A 14,405-nucleotide genomic window follows, 5' to 3' on the forward strand; every position below is an offset into this window, starting at 1 on the left:
ACAGCAATGCAGGTCTAGATTGCCTTAGGAGCATGTGGGTATTGTATAACATTAGGCCTTTTAAGCCACATCACCATCAGCAGTTCTGGTTCAGAAAATCACGGAGTCATTGTTTTCAGCTGGGGCAAATGTGGGACCAAGGGGCTTCCTCTCCTAAGAAGATAGAAGGACACCACCAAGAGTTTTAGAGGAGAAAACAACCTTTGGGCAGCCCTAGGCCATAGATATCCTGAGCTCTTGTTGGGGATGAAGAATAAGAGAGAGGAGTGTAAGAGATAAGGACTTGGTGAACTGGCTGATGTAAATGTAGGTGTCCTTAGCCCATGAGAAGGCACGGAAGCTGTTTCCTGGAGGAAGACCATTATCATTCAGACTTTGGTGTCAGGAATGCAGGGACCAAAGGGAGGTGGACAGAGGACATTTGAGGTTTTAATATTTGGAATAAATCGTAGGCAGAGAATGAGGGCTTCAGAAAAGACTTTGTAGGTGGAGGTACCCCAAAGGCAATTTCTAAAATTTGAAAGAAAACAGGAGTGTTTCAAATACTCTCTGAGAGAGCCAGCATATATAAATAATAGACTTCCCATCTGCTCTCTCCTTCCCCTTAGGATATGGAATTCTAGGGTCACAGTTAAGCCCTAGAATTCTGTATCTTAGGGTCACAGTTAAGCCCATTTCTCATGGGATCCTTCTCCCAAGTGAAATTTAAGTTCACAGACAAGGGACTCAGGATAATTGGCATGGATTGACTAGCACCCCATTGAAGCTGAAGCCAAGAAGCTTTTCTTCTTTTCCTCTCTTCTGTTTTCTTCACTATAGGTTATGGCTGGTAAGAATCATGTGGGCCTAGGTTTTATTATTTTCTGATTTGATTGCACTGAGTTTTCTTCTTCTTCTTTTTTAAATATTTAACAAGTGATTGATGTCTACATTGTAAATTGTTGAAGTAGTGGTCGCATGTAGTCTGGAATTTAATCACCTTGTAATTTCTTGTGGAGTGTGAGGTTTGCAGTCATATTCTCTGTGTACAGTGCTGCATTTAGCAAAGTGAACAAGAGAAATGTTTGGGGTCAGAAAAACTCAACTTTGTAGTTGCTGAAGGAGGTGCATTATTCTGATGGAAGACTGGTGGGAGTCTAAGCACTGAAGCCTGTTTTCAGCCTGTCATTGGGCTAGCCAGTGTTTCACAAACATAGGATGCTGTTCAGCGGTGTATCAGTGGGATTTTTATGTAAGAGTTCTTGGTGAAACAAGTTTGAGAACCCCCCCCCCCTTTTTTTAAAATGTAAGTTTGGAAGCCTCTCATTCCAATTCTGCAGTTTTTTTTTGTTTTTAAAGACTTTATTTATTTTTAGACAGAGGGGAAGGGAGGGAGAAAGAGAAGGAGAGAAACATCAACGTGTGGTTGCCTCTTGCGTGTCCCCTGTTGGGGACCTGGCCTGCAACCCAGGCATGTGCCCGAGACTGGGAATCGAACCAGTGACCCTCTGGTTTGCAGGCCAGCACTCAATCCATTGAGCCACACCAGCCAGGGTGAGAAAAACCATCTTAAGCATTCTTGCCCATGCCTTCTTTTCCTACAGGAATTCTCAGTTTTTAATCTGTTAATGTGCATTGGTAAATGCCAAGAGGGAATACCATGCAATACGAGTATATCCATGATATCTTTGGTCATGGAATACTTTAATATTACATCCCAATTTTAAACAGTTTCTTAGTAAAATAATTTGAGAAACATCAAGCTGTGAAAAGGGACTTGGGTACTGGTTCCCACTTAGTTCATACTTTGGGGTGTTGGTCAAACGCTTCATAATATAAAGAAGGCACATTTATCTGGCTTTGGGCTCTGTGCCTATCCCTTGGGCTTCTTGCAAGAGGGGGCTAGGGAGGGTAAGGGTAGTTTGAACAAAGGAAGGGAAGGGAAAGGAAAAGTACGGCTATGGCAGGACCAGACACATGCATTCAGAAATCTTACATCCTGGCCAAATGCTTTTTGATTTCCACCTCTGACACATCTTATTGAATCAGAGAGATCTGGGTTGAAATCAAAGCTCTACTAGCTATCAACAAGGTGACTGTGGGAATGTTACTAAACTTCTTTACACTTCAGTTTCCTCTTTATAAAATTGGGGAAATATAATTAAATCATTGTATTATCATAAGAATTGCTAATAACCTACCTGGCAAATAATAAGTACTTAATTCATTGAACAAATGTACCTAATTTTGTGCCTGGCATATATAGTCCTCAACAAGTAGAAAAATTTTTAAGTATACTTGGTATATGATATTATTTTAGTTTCAATATAATAATTCCACATTTATTTACCTTACAATGTGATCACCACGCAGACTCTAGTACACATCTGCCGCCGTGCAAACCAATCACACGATCATTGAGCTTATTCCCCTTCACATTTCTTACCCAAGTCTCCTCACCCCACTGTCCTTTGGCAACCATCAGTTTGATGTCTGTTTCTCTGAGTCTGTTTTTGCTTTTTTTTTTTAGATTAACAAATGGAAATTTTTATGATTACTACTATCTTTATGAGGTCTGATTCTGAAAAATAAATGTAGTCAGGATGGACATCGGTGTTGAGAAAGGCAGTCACTAAGCTTAAATTTTGCTCATGTTTATGGATATTTTTTGAAGGTATCACTTATGTGGGTCTGTAAATTATCAGAGAAGTAATTCTAGATTTAGAACATCTCATAAAGAAGTATTAAGTGCCCAGGAAGGGAGGAACACAGTACCACACAACCGGGGCAGCAGGTGTTGCAGTATTACTGGTGCTGGGGGAAAGACATCGACCCAAATATGGGCAGTGAGTTATCTGCCCGTATCCAACGATCCCACACACCAGTGCCAGAGGAGTCTTCGCAAAGTTCGATATGTCCATTTGCTGTTCAAAATCTTTACTATTTGCCTGTTAGAAGAGCAACAAACCCCACTGACAACCTGATAATAATTATGGATATTTTCCCTAGAGAATTGCATTTATGCTCATACACAAAACAACTACCCTATTTTAGGAAATTCTGGAACACCACAAGCCCATTATGAACCATACATGGTCCATGGATGCCTCCATCGTAGCATTTTAATCTTGACATCAAGACCCTCTACAATAAATCTGTAACAACTTGTTCCCGCTCTCATCCCATTTGACCACACACATAGACTCATTTTTGCAGGGAAAGGATTTATCCATTGTCTTCCAAAAATGCCAGAGCCATGTGAATTCTTGTTTTCCCATTTGTTTGTTAACTGCAGCTCGTGGAATACTTTCTTCTGTCATCTCTGGTTATGTCATCCCTACCATGTCTTTAAAGACCATTTCAATTCCACGTGTCCCTGGAAGCTGTTTTCGATCAGTGGTGACCAGCCAAGACTACACCTCCTTTGGGGTTCTTGTAGTGTTGCCCTTTATTACTCACTTGATAATTAAAACATGCTCTCCTTTATTCACCTTTTTTTTCATAAGAGCACTATGCAAGTTTATTTTTTCTTTTTTAAAAAAAATTTTTATTGTTATTCAATTACAGTTGTCTGCATTTTCTCCCCATCCCTCCACCCCACCCCAGCCAAACCCACCTCCCTCCCCCCACCTCCACCATCCACCCCGATTTTGTCCATGTGTCCTTTATAATAGTTCCTGCAATCCCCTCTTCCCACTGTCCCCACCCCACTCCCCCGTGGCCACTGCTAGACTGTTCCCAACCTCAATGTCTCTGGTTATATTTTGTTTGCTTTTTTTCTTCTGTTGATTATGTTCCAGTTAAAGGTGAGATCACATGGTATTTATCCCTCACTGCCTGGCTTATTTCACTTAGCATAATGCTCTCCAGTTCCATCCATGCTGTTGCAAAGGGTATAAGCTCCTTCTTTCTCTCTGCTGTGTACAATTCCATTGTGTAAATGTACCATAGTTTTTGGATCCACTCGTTTGCTGATGGACACTTAGGTTGCTTCCAGTACTTGGCTATTGTAAATTGTGCTGCTATGAACATCGGGGTTCTTAGGGTATAATCCCAGCAGTGGAATTGCCTGGTCAAAGGGCAGTTCCATTTTTAGTTTTCTGAGGAAATTCCACACTGTTTTCCACAGTGGCCTCACCAGTCTGCATTCCCACCAACAGTGCACTTCGGTTCCCTTTTCTCCGCATCCTCTCCAACATTTGTTTGTTGGTTTGTTTATGTTGGCCACTCTGACTGGTGTGAGATGGTACCTCATTGTGGTTTTAATTTGCATCTCTCTGATGGCTAGTGATGCTGAGCATCTTTTCATATGTCTCTGGGCCCTCTGTATGTCTTCCTTGGAGAAGTGTCTGTTCAAGTCCTTTGCCCATTTTTTAATTGGGTTGTTTGTCTTCCTGGAGTGGAGTCGTGTGAGCTCTTCATATACTTTGGAGATCAGGCCCTTGTCTGAGGTTTCATTGGCAAATATGTTTTCCCATACTGTTGGTTCTCTTTTTATTTTAATGCTGTTTTCTTTAGCCTTGAAGAAGCTTTTTATTTTGATGAGGTCCCATTTGTTTGTTCTTTCCTTTATGTCACTTGCTTCAGGGGATGTGTCTGTGAGGATGTTGCTGCGTGGAATGTCTATGACTTTCCTGCCAATGTTTTCCTCTAGGACTTTTATGGTGTTACGACTTGTATTTAAGTCTTTTATCCACCTTGAATTTATTTTTGTGTATGGTGTAAGTTGGTGATCGAGTTTCATTTTTTTGCACGTAGCTGTCCAGATCTCAGCACCATTTGTTGAAGAGGCTGTTTTTGCTCCATTTTATGCTCCTGCCTCCTTTGTCAAATATTAATTGACTGTAAAGACTAGGGTTTATTTCTGGGCTCTCTGTTCTGTTCCATTGGTCTATGTGCCTGTTTTTATGCCAGTACCAGGCTGTTTTGATTACAGTGGCCTTGTAATACAGTTTGATATCAGGTATTGTGATCCCTCCTGCTTTGTTCTTCTTTCTCAAAATTGCTGCAGCTATTCGGGGTCATTTATGGTTCCATATAAATTTCTGAAATGTTCATTCTATATCTGTGAAATATGTCATTGGTACTTTAATAAGGATTTCATTGAATCTATAAATTGCTTTGGGTAGTATGGCCATTTTGATGATGCTAATTCTTCCAATCCATGAGCATGGTACATGCTTCCATTTGTTTGTGTCTTCCTTAATTTCTTTCTTCAATGTTGTGTAGTTTTCTGAGTACAGGTGTTTTACCTCCTTGGTTAGGTTTATTCCTAGGTACTTTATTTTTCTTGTTGCTATATCAAATGGGATTTTTTTTCCTGATTTCTGTTTCTGCTGTTTCATTGTTGGCATACAGGAATGCCTTTGATTTCTGAGTATTGACTTTGTATCCAGCTGTTTTGCCAAATTTATTTATTAGGTCAAGTAGTTTTTTGGTGGAGTCTGTATCTCCTTTATTCACCTTTGATACACATACGTCAATCCTCCCTGACTAGGCTGTAAACAAAAATGGTTTTACTCCTTTTGGCACAAGGAGGAAGTGTTATAGACAGTATTGCCGCATTTCTTTAGACTGTAGTAAAATCTTTCAGAAACCTTACAAAATTTAGCTTAATTTCTTACATACATAAACATTTAAAAAATACATTATAAACAAATTGAAATGTTATTTCAGGATTTGGGAGAATTACAATAAATTACCACTAGATGGAGGAAGTGATTTTCTTAGTCTGTGAGTGAATTTGAAGCTTTTCGTATGAGGAATTACAAATGCTCGCTTAGGCCTTAGATTGTTTTCCTTGGCAATCCATCAGATTATTAATATCTTTTAGAAGACTAGTCTTCTTCACAATTTTATGAAAAGCATTATCTATCTTCCTCACACCCAGACCCCACATAAAGGCAAAACAAAAATAAAGCAAGCAGATATAACTCTTATGAAATGAAACCAACTAAATAAGTGATTGAAAATTTACCTTTAGGCTCTGGAAGAAATTTCATGTGATTTCATGACACATTAGCATAATTAATGTCTTTATAATGAGATGAATGTGTTGATGTTTACAAACCATTATAGACTTCAGCGTCTTTCAGAGTAACCTGCTGTTTGACTGTATTTATTGCTATTGTTGCATGTTTATAACATGATAGCGTTTTAAACATCTAACATGACAACTTGTGCTTTAATTGACTTTTGTTTTGAAAAGCCCTTTGTGCTCCTTCAAAAGGGTAAACTTGCAACTTAGAAAAAAGTGAAATCTATAGAACTGTGAAAATCACTTTCATTGCAGATATCATTGCAATTGGGTACAAAGTGAAACCCTTCACCTTCTTTGTTTCTTCCTTTTTTTTGGTAAATGTTGTTACTTTTCTATAACTCCAGCAGAAATGTTAAAATTATCATAAATGAGCTTTTGCGCATGCTGTTATTTCATCTTCTGTAAAGAATTTCAATCATATTCTTAATGTTTCTGTTTCCAGGCCAACTGTTTAATGTTCAGGGCTTTATTTCAGACTGCGGCTCAGACTATTCATTTATGCTAACAGTAGAGCCTGAACAATACTGTAAATTAAAGAAAATGTAATTTTAGGATTTGTCTTATAATTTACCATTTTCAAAAAGCGCTCTCTGGAGAAATTAATAGCTTTAATATTACTGGAATAATGAGGATCAAGTTTGAGGAAAATATAGCTTGAAAGTCTATTACTGAAAATGATGGAAATAGGCATTTTTGCATTGCTATCTGAGCAAATATAATACCATACCATTTATCTCAAATTATCCCGAAGAAAAAGAACAAGAAGCACTGAAAAAACAAAGAGTAAAGATTTAAATGGATCTGTTATTCTCTTGCTTTCCCTCACCTACTATTTTTGTTATTGTAAACATTAACAAAAATCAGCAAATAAAATTAGAGAGTAAAAACAGAAGGTTGATATGGCCTTTGGGTCAACAAAGAGCTTCTAGTTAGCACATTGAAATGTCTTAGGCCTATTATTTTGGGAAGGTATCCACACATACAATTCAAAAGTTCATTTTCAAATTTATTTATGTTCAGTGAAGTGTGTGATTTTTTTCTAGTCAAGTTAAAGAAAGCAGATTGAGAATTTATCTAAATTCAGCTACTTACATATGGTGAAGCATTGTCCTTGGCATAATTATTCTCCAGATGTAAATTTTTTTACTTTTAATAAGCTATGGCTGCCGGTGCCATTGGCTGCAAAAATAGAAATTTTAATGACCTCAGGTTACAGTGCTACCACTAGACTTTGTATTTGATGTTGCTTGTCCCTGCCCAAATAAATGGTTGAGTTTATGCAACAGATATCCAGAAGAGATAAAACAGAAACAAACAACATGGAACAGTTTCGTAAGATTAATTTGTATCTTACTTCAGCTTGGTAAACCATTCATTTCTGAAAGGTAGATAGCTTCGTACAGCCCTTTGCACGTACTGCTTATGGCACAACTGTCATTAGTACAGGGTAGTTTCACCACCACACAATCAATTTTAAAATTGTATCACTAGAATTGAAACATCATCTTGATGCGTTTATGATCTTGGAGCTCTGATGCCACACTTACCACCTCTCCCTCTGCAACTTTTTTTTTATTGTTTATGCTACTACAGTTTTCCCATTTCTTCCCTCTTCACCTCCTCGCTGATCCCCGCCATCTACGCAGTCCACCCCCTACTTGCTGTGAGCAAGATTTCTCTTCTTTTGTAGAGGCAGGGATCTGAAACAGAAAAGAAGCAGGCAGAGTTGGTACACCTCCTCTCGTCAGTCTGGATGATTCACTAAGGTCGGTAGGCTGCATGCCCTGTATCAATACAATTACATAATCATTACCTGTAAGTTAAATCGCTTCTCACACCCACTGCCAAAAATATAACAATAAAACTATTCTTATGACTTTTCCTCTTCAAAGTAATTATATATAGTTGAGAAACTAAACTACATTCAAATTAATGTAACTTCAAACATTACCTTTCCCCTTATAAAAGTTTCTGCTCCTCTTACCTTGCATTTTGCTGAATTAAATAGAAGAACTAGTAATGATGAAGAAATAAAATAAATTTCTTAGTATTCAGCAAATATATTTAGGGAAAAAAAAGGACACTGGTAGCATTTTCCATTGCCTAACAGGTAGTAGGTACTCAGGAAGCACTCACTGAGTCAATGTTAAATATATAAATTTCTTTCACAATGACTTGAAAAGTGCCAAGTTTTCCAAGAATAAAAATGTGCTTAGTGGATCATTTTTCTATAATAAAACCAAGCATGAGTAAAGTTTCCACGAATTAAGGTAAGTGGGGATGACTTTCTGATTTTATAATGAGTTTGTTTTGAAGATCAGTATGCCTAAGTTCTGGGCATTTAAAGGATTTAGTGATAGGAGAGGAAGCCATGTCACCTCTAGGGGCATGAGTTTGAATCCAACACAGGTTGTCACAGAAAGCTGATACCATTTGACAACTGCTTTGTGAAATGAGCTGGTCTCAGTCCAGTGGACAGATGTCCATATCACAAAATACCCTAATTAGCAGTCTCAGCAGAAGAGCCAAGAATCCAATGGGCCTGCAATCTGAACCCTCTTCTCACTCTGTAGAGGGGCAGACAGAGGTTCACTCATAAAGGAAGCTTAGAATTGGTGGTGGTAATCACATATATGTTCTATGGATAAACAGGGGACTCTGTGTTTCTAAGCTGTCAGTCTAATTTTTTAATACACTCAAGTCCTTCTTATAAGGCCTTCCCAAGTTGGTGGAAGTGTTTATTACTTTCTGCTGCAAATTAATGATTGCAAACTTCTCTATTGTTAAAAAAATGGAGGTAGACACTATTTAGAGCAGTAAAAACAGATTTTATTCAGGAACTGTTGCACAGGAAAAAAATAAACCTCAGTATAGAGCTGGACTCAGTTCTAAATACAGTCTGGGCAAGTGTGGATTTATAGCCAAGGAGCAGGTTGGAGGTCAGTGGATAGAAAATTGCTAAGAGGCAACATCAAGGGTAAGAGGAGATTCTGGCCAAACTAACTTGATAGATTCCTTGATTAAGGAAGGCCAGGGTGATCATCTCTCACCCAGGGGACTGTGGGGATTAAGGAATTTGATCAGAGATCAAAGGTGGAGGTCTTGTTAGACTGATTTAACAGGATTTTTGCTAAAATTGGGTGATATAAAGATAAACAAAATCCAGAGGTCGAGGCCTAGGTGAGCAGAGTTCAGAGGAGACTGACTAAGGTCCGGTGAGAGTCTGTTTCAATACACTGGTACATTTCTCTCATAAAAAGTCTACTATTGTTAGATTTAATGACTATCACTATTTAGCTAATAATATTATATATGCCATGAAAACTGCCAAATAAAATTCAATAGGTGCTTGAACTTAGAAAGCAAATATTCTCGAGGCCTGGAAAATCAGATGGACTGAATTACTGGACATATTCTTTTAGAATTCATGACAGAGCAATAGGCTCGGTCAGGGTCTTTATCCTAATAATGAAAAATGACTGCCCACTGATAGGATTTTAGCAGCTATGAGAATACCTACTGTCTCCACGTGCCTAAAATTTCAGGCCTGACATGTCGTTCTTTTAGCTTTGGTTTTGATTTTTGGGGGAGAGGTCATTTCTCCCAACCATGATCTGCAGAACATGGCTAGCTCTATAGCTGTTTCCCTACCCCTCCACCTCCAGCATACCAACCCCCCTCCCAAGCTCCTGTCAGTCATTTAGAGTTCAGTGTACATTAATTGTTATCTGATAGTGTGATTTTCAAAGGAAGGGGAAAAATTGGGCAGTTTGTTACCTGGATTTACTGGAGAGTCATTGTTTTTCCACAACTTTGCTGACATCAAAAAACCATTACAAAAATAAAACCTTCCTCAGAATGAAAATGGTTTGCTCACGATAAAGCATTCTCAGTAAATAATCGGGGCAGTACAATCTCTGGCTATCAGTTTTCTTTGAAGTGTCAATGAGATGAGTAAGTACTGTTCAGAGTGCTTCCTTGCCCTTTCTTTTCAAGCCTGCATGTTCCTCCTCTGTTGGGACAGTAAGGGCAGGTGACCACCAGTGGTATGTGGGTAGTGGAGCAGAAATATGCTGGAAATGTACCAGCTAGAACTAGTCTGTGGAAAATTCTTCCAAACATCATACATGGCAAATTGTATGTCCTGGCTGTTACTGACTCCAGTCAAAATTTTTCTCCTGTCAGGAATATATTTGATAATGGAGCAGAGACCATTGTAAATGTAGGACTCATTTTTCTTTAGCAATAGAAATTGCATGGCATAGGACTTATTTTATGTTCCTGTTTGTAGGGCACAAACTTGTAGCACTACCATTATTTTTTTCTATAGAGAATACTGTGAATCATTGCCATATGAGGAAAAATTCAAAGAACATGAAGTCAAAAGATGTGGAAGGGAAAGCATCATAGAGATATACCAGGTAGTTAACTCACAAAAGTATTATATTGTACTTCTGGCATTTGGGATATATCTCAGCCTTTAATTTTTTTCAATTTGTTTTGATTGCTCTCATTAAAAATAAACATTTTCTTTCATATTTAATTTTGTACTATTTAACATTAGGCATCACAAAACCTGGATCTATCTCTGATATACTGATCCTAAAATGAATTAAAATGGTATTCTTTATATGTTCCCATGATACTGATCTAATATGCTTTAGGTTTAAATATCAGAAAACAATTTATATCTCTCTGTCTCTCTCCAATTTGAAAGGAAACTCTTAATTGACGAAAGTTAACTTTAAAAAATTGTGATAATTCTTCAAAAAGACATGTGTTTGGGGAGGAAGGGAACCTAAAAATAGGACGAATAATAAGGAAGATGAGGAAAAGATGAAAAGCAGAAGAAAAATCAGAAAATAAAGGCAATCAGAGAACAGAAAAAAAGGCAAGAGAATAAGAAAGGGTGGATAAAATACCAATTGGCTTTATAAATTGTTATTGACAACCGACTTCCATAAATTACAATCACTATAATTAGGATACATAGTGCAATGATTAATTTTTCTGGGCTCTTGTTTCTTTCTGAGTTTCATCTTCTGTTTTTACACCATACACTCCCCTTTCACACAATCCGATCCTCTTTCATACTAAAGTGTTAGAGGTCAAGTGTGTTATTTAGGAATGTGGAATTACCATATTGGGTGAGATTTATGGTCCATCGACTCAGCATATTGTTTAAACAGGGCCTCCAAGGTGTGGGAGGGAGTGTTTTTACACTGTGTTTAGTAGATTTGAAGCTGCTAGAAGTGTGCTTTATTTCAGTCTGCAGGGAAAGCTAGACTGAGAGTCTAAAGTTATCAAGGGAACCTAAGTAATATGGGACTGGTGAGTTAGTTCATTTACAGCTTATGTGAGCATATTGAATTTCCTATAAGAAAAATTCCACCAAATTAAGTGGGAAAATACAATTTTTGTTAAAAATGTCACATACTCTGTGATTGAAAATACTTAATGTATAGCAATATTTCAAAGAAACTGTAATTCATGACCTGGTGAAATCTTAACATCAAGGACCTCCTGATACCTTATGTTCTCCCATTTTTATTGGTGGCAAAATGATCTCACCAGTCCCTTAAACTATAAACTTTGGAGTCCTCTCAAATTCTTTCCCCAAGATCCAATTGGTCACCAAGTCCTGCTATTTTTATTTCCTTCTTTTTCTGGAACTGTCTCCTCTGCAATTTCACATTGACTCTTCCAATTCAAGTTCTCATTTCCATTCAACCTGGACTTTGCTGTCACTTCCTAACGGATCTTGTTGCTTTGGGACAAATCATCTAATCCAGCAGTTGGAAAACTGTATGGATCATGGGCCAAAAACAGCCCATTGGCTGTTTTAATGAGAATAAAATGTTATAGGAACACAGCCATGCCTATTCATTTACCTATTGTCTAAGGTTGAGTAGTTGTGACAGAGCATGCATGGCTCACAAAGCTCAAAGCATTTACTATCTCACCATTCATGAATAAAGTTTGCCAACTGCTGGTATAAATCCTTCATTCACTCAGCAGCCAGAGTGATATTCCTCAAAAACTCAAGTCTGACCAGTACTCCTGCTTAAAATCGTTCAACAGCTTCCCAATATCCACAGGATAAAATTCAGATACTTGTATACCAAATATAATTCACATGGTCATTCTTTTTTTGGTCCCTGTAATAATTTTCTAGCTCATCTTCTGTCTTTTCTCTACTTGCTTACTGTAATCTGATATGATAAAGTACTTGCAGTGCCCTGAATTTATGATATTTTCCCCCAAGTTATTGCTCCTAGCAAACATAGTCATCTTTCAAGGTCATGTACAACTGTTGATCCTTAAGTAGACTTTCTAGATGTCTTCAATCAAAATTATATCTTTCCTGAGAATTTATCATTTTTTATGTTTATCACCAGTAGCACTCGTTTTAATTTGTTATCATTTTTAATCACCTGTCTGTCTTGCCTGATAGACTGAGCCTTTGGAAGACCTGGATGGTGTTCTTATTCTCCTATCCCTCATGTCTCGCACAGTTACCTTATACATAACAAACACTCAGGAGCCATTTGCTGAATAATTCAATTAAGAAACTTTAGGTGAATCATCCTTGAATAAACTTTAATGTGATTTATGAAAAAATGAACCTTTTTCCACAAAGACTGTAAAATACAACTGAATGCTTTTATGCCAAAATTTGTTGAGGACAATAAAATAAAAAACATTTATTGTAAATTTCATTCTAGAAGAACAAAAATCAATTTTTTTGGTGAAAAACAGTATCCATCAATATTTAATAACATTGTCTTATATTTATCTTAGTTTCATTGTTATGTATAAAGTGACACACATTTTCCACTTAAGCGATATGCAAGTTCCCCCTTTAACTATATTTACTGACATTTTAAAAGATGTCCTTAAAAAAGTCACCAGACTGTCTGTAGAACAATTTTATTAAGTAATAATGGTTCAGCGAGCTGAGGGGAAGATCCGAGAGCGGCAGGAGAATGAAAAGTGGAAGGTGGCAGGCCTCCACCTGGCTCAGAAGCTGGTCTGGGAAGCCAGGTTCCAGGCCTGGCTCTGGCTTGGCTTGAAGCCAGTCTCTGGGGAATTCATTCTTCCCTCTGCCAGTCTCTGCAACTGGTGACAGCGGAGAGTGGGCGGAGTCAGTCTTTCTCTTGGGTCCAGTGTCTATGTGGCCTGGGCGCTGAACAGGACTCCCTCCTTCCTATCCCCACCAGGTGACCCTCAGGTCTGGGACAGGATGCAGACCTGTAGTTCGGAGAGTTGCTGCAAGGGGGCAGAAGTGGTCATCAACTGAGAAGCTGCGAGGAGTCCCTGGGAAGAACCACAACTCCTGGCGCTTCGCTGACTTGGGTTCCAACGCTCATTTCTCAACTTCCTAGACTGTTCCTTTAAAAAAAATTATATATTTTTGAATATGCTATTATAGTTGACCCAATTTTTCCCCCTTTTCCCCCTCCACCCAGCATCCCCCACTCCCTCAGTCAATCCCCACACCTTTGTTCATGTGCATGGGTCATGTTTATAAGTTCTTTGTCTACTCCATCTTCTATACTGTACTTTAAATCCCCGTGGCTATTATGTAACTACCTATTTATACTTCTTAATACCCTTACCTCTTTACCCATTCCCCTACATCCCTCTCCCATCCCCCTCACATCTGGCAACCATCAAAAAGCTCTCCATATCCATGATTCTGTTTCTGTTCTTCTTTGCTTAGTTTGTTTTTTAGATTCAATTGTTGATAGATACATATTGTCATTTTTTTGTTCATAGTTTTGATCTTTTTTTCTTAAATCCCTTTAACATTTCATATGATAATGGTTTGGTGATGAACTCTTTAGTTTTTCTTTTCTGGGAAGCTCTTTATCTGCCCTTCAATTCTAAATGATAGCTTTGCTGGGTAGAACAATCTTGGCTGTAGGTCCCTGCTTTTCATGACTTTGAATATTTCTTGACAATCCCTTCTAGCCTGAAAGGAAATGAGCTGAAAGTCTTATGGGATCTCTCCTGTAGATAACTAATTGCTTTTCTCTTGATGCTTTTAAGATTCTTTATCTTTAACCTTTGGCATTTTAATTATAAAGTGTCTTGGAGTGGGCCTCTTGGCATCCCTTGTTTGTGACTCTCTGTGCTTCCTGGACTTCTATAACTATTTCCTTCACCAAATTAGGAAGTTTTCTTTCATTGTTTTGTAACATAGATTTCCAATTTCTTGTTTTTTCGCTTCTCCTTCTGGCACCTATGATGTAAATGTTGGAATGCTTGAAGTTGTCCTGTAGGCACCTTACACTATCCTTGTTTTCCTTTTTTTGGATTCTTTTTTCTACTTTTTCTGATTGGTTGTTTTTTGCTTTCTTATGTTCCAAATCATTGATTTGAT

Source organism: Desmodus rotundus, chromosome 7 (assembly GCF_022682495.2).
Source record: "Desmodus rotundus isolate HL8 chromosome 7, HLdesRot8A.1, whole genome shotgun sequence".
Classification (NCBI taxonomy): Eukaryota; Metazoa; Chordata; class Mammalia; order Chiroptera; family Phyllostomidae; genus Desmodus; species Desmodus rotundus.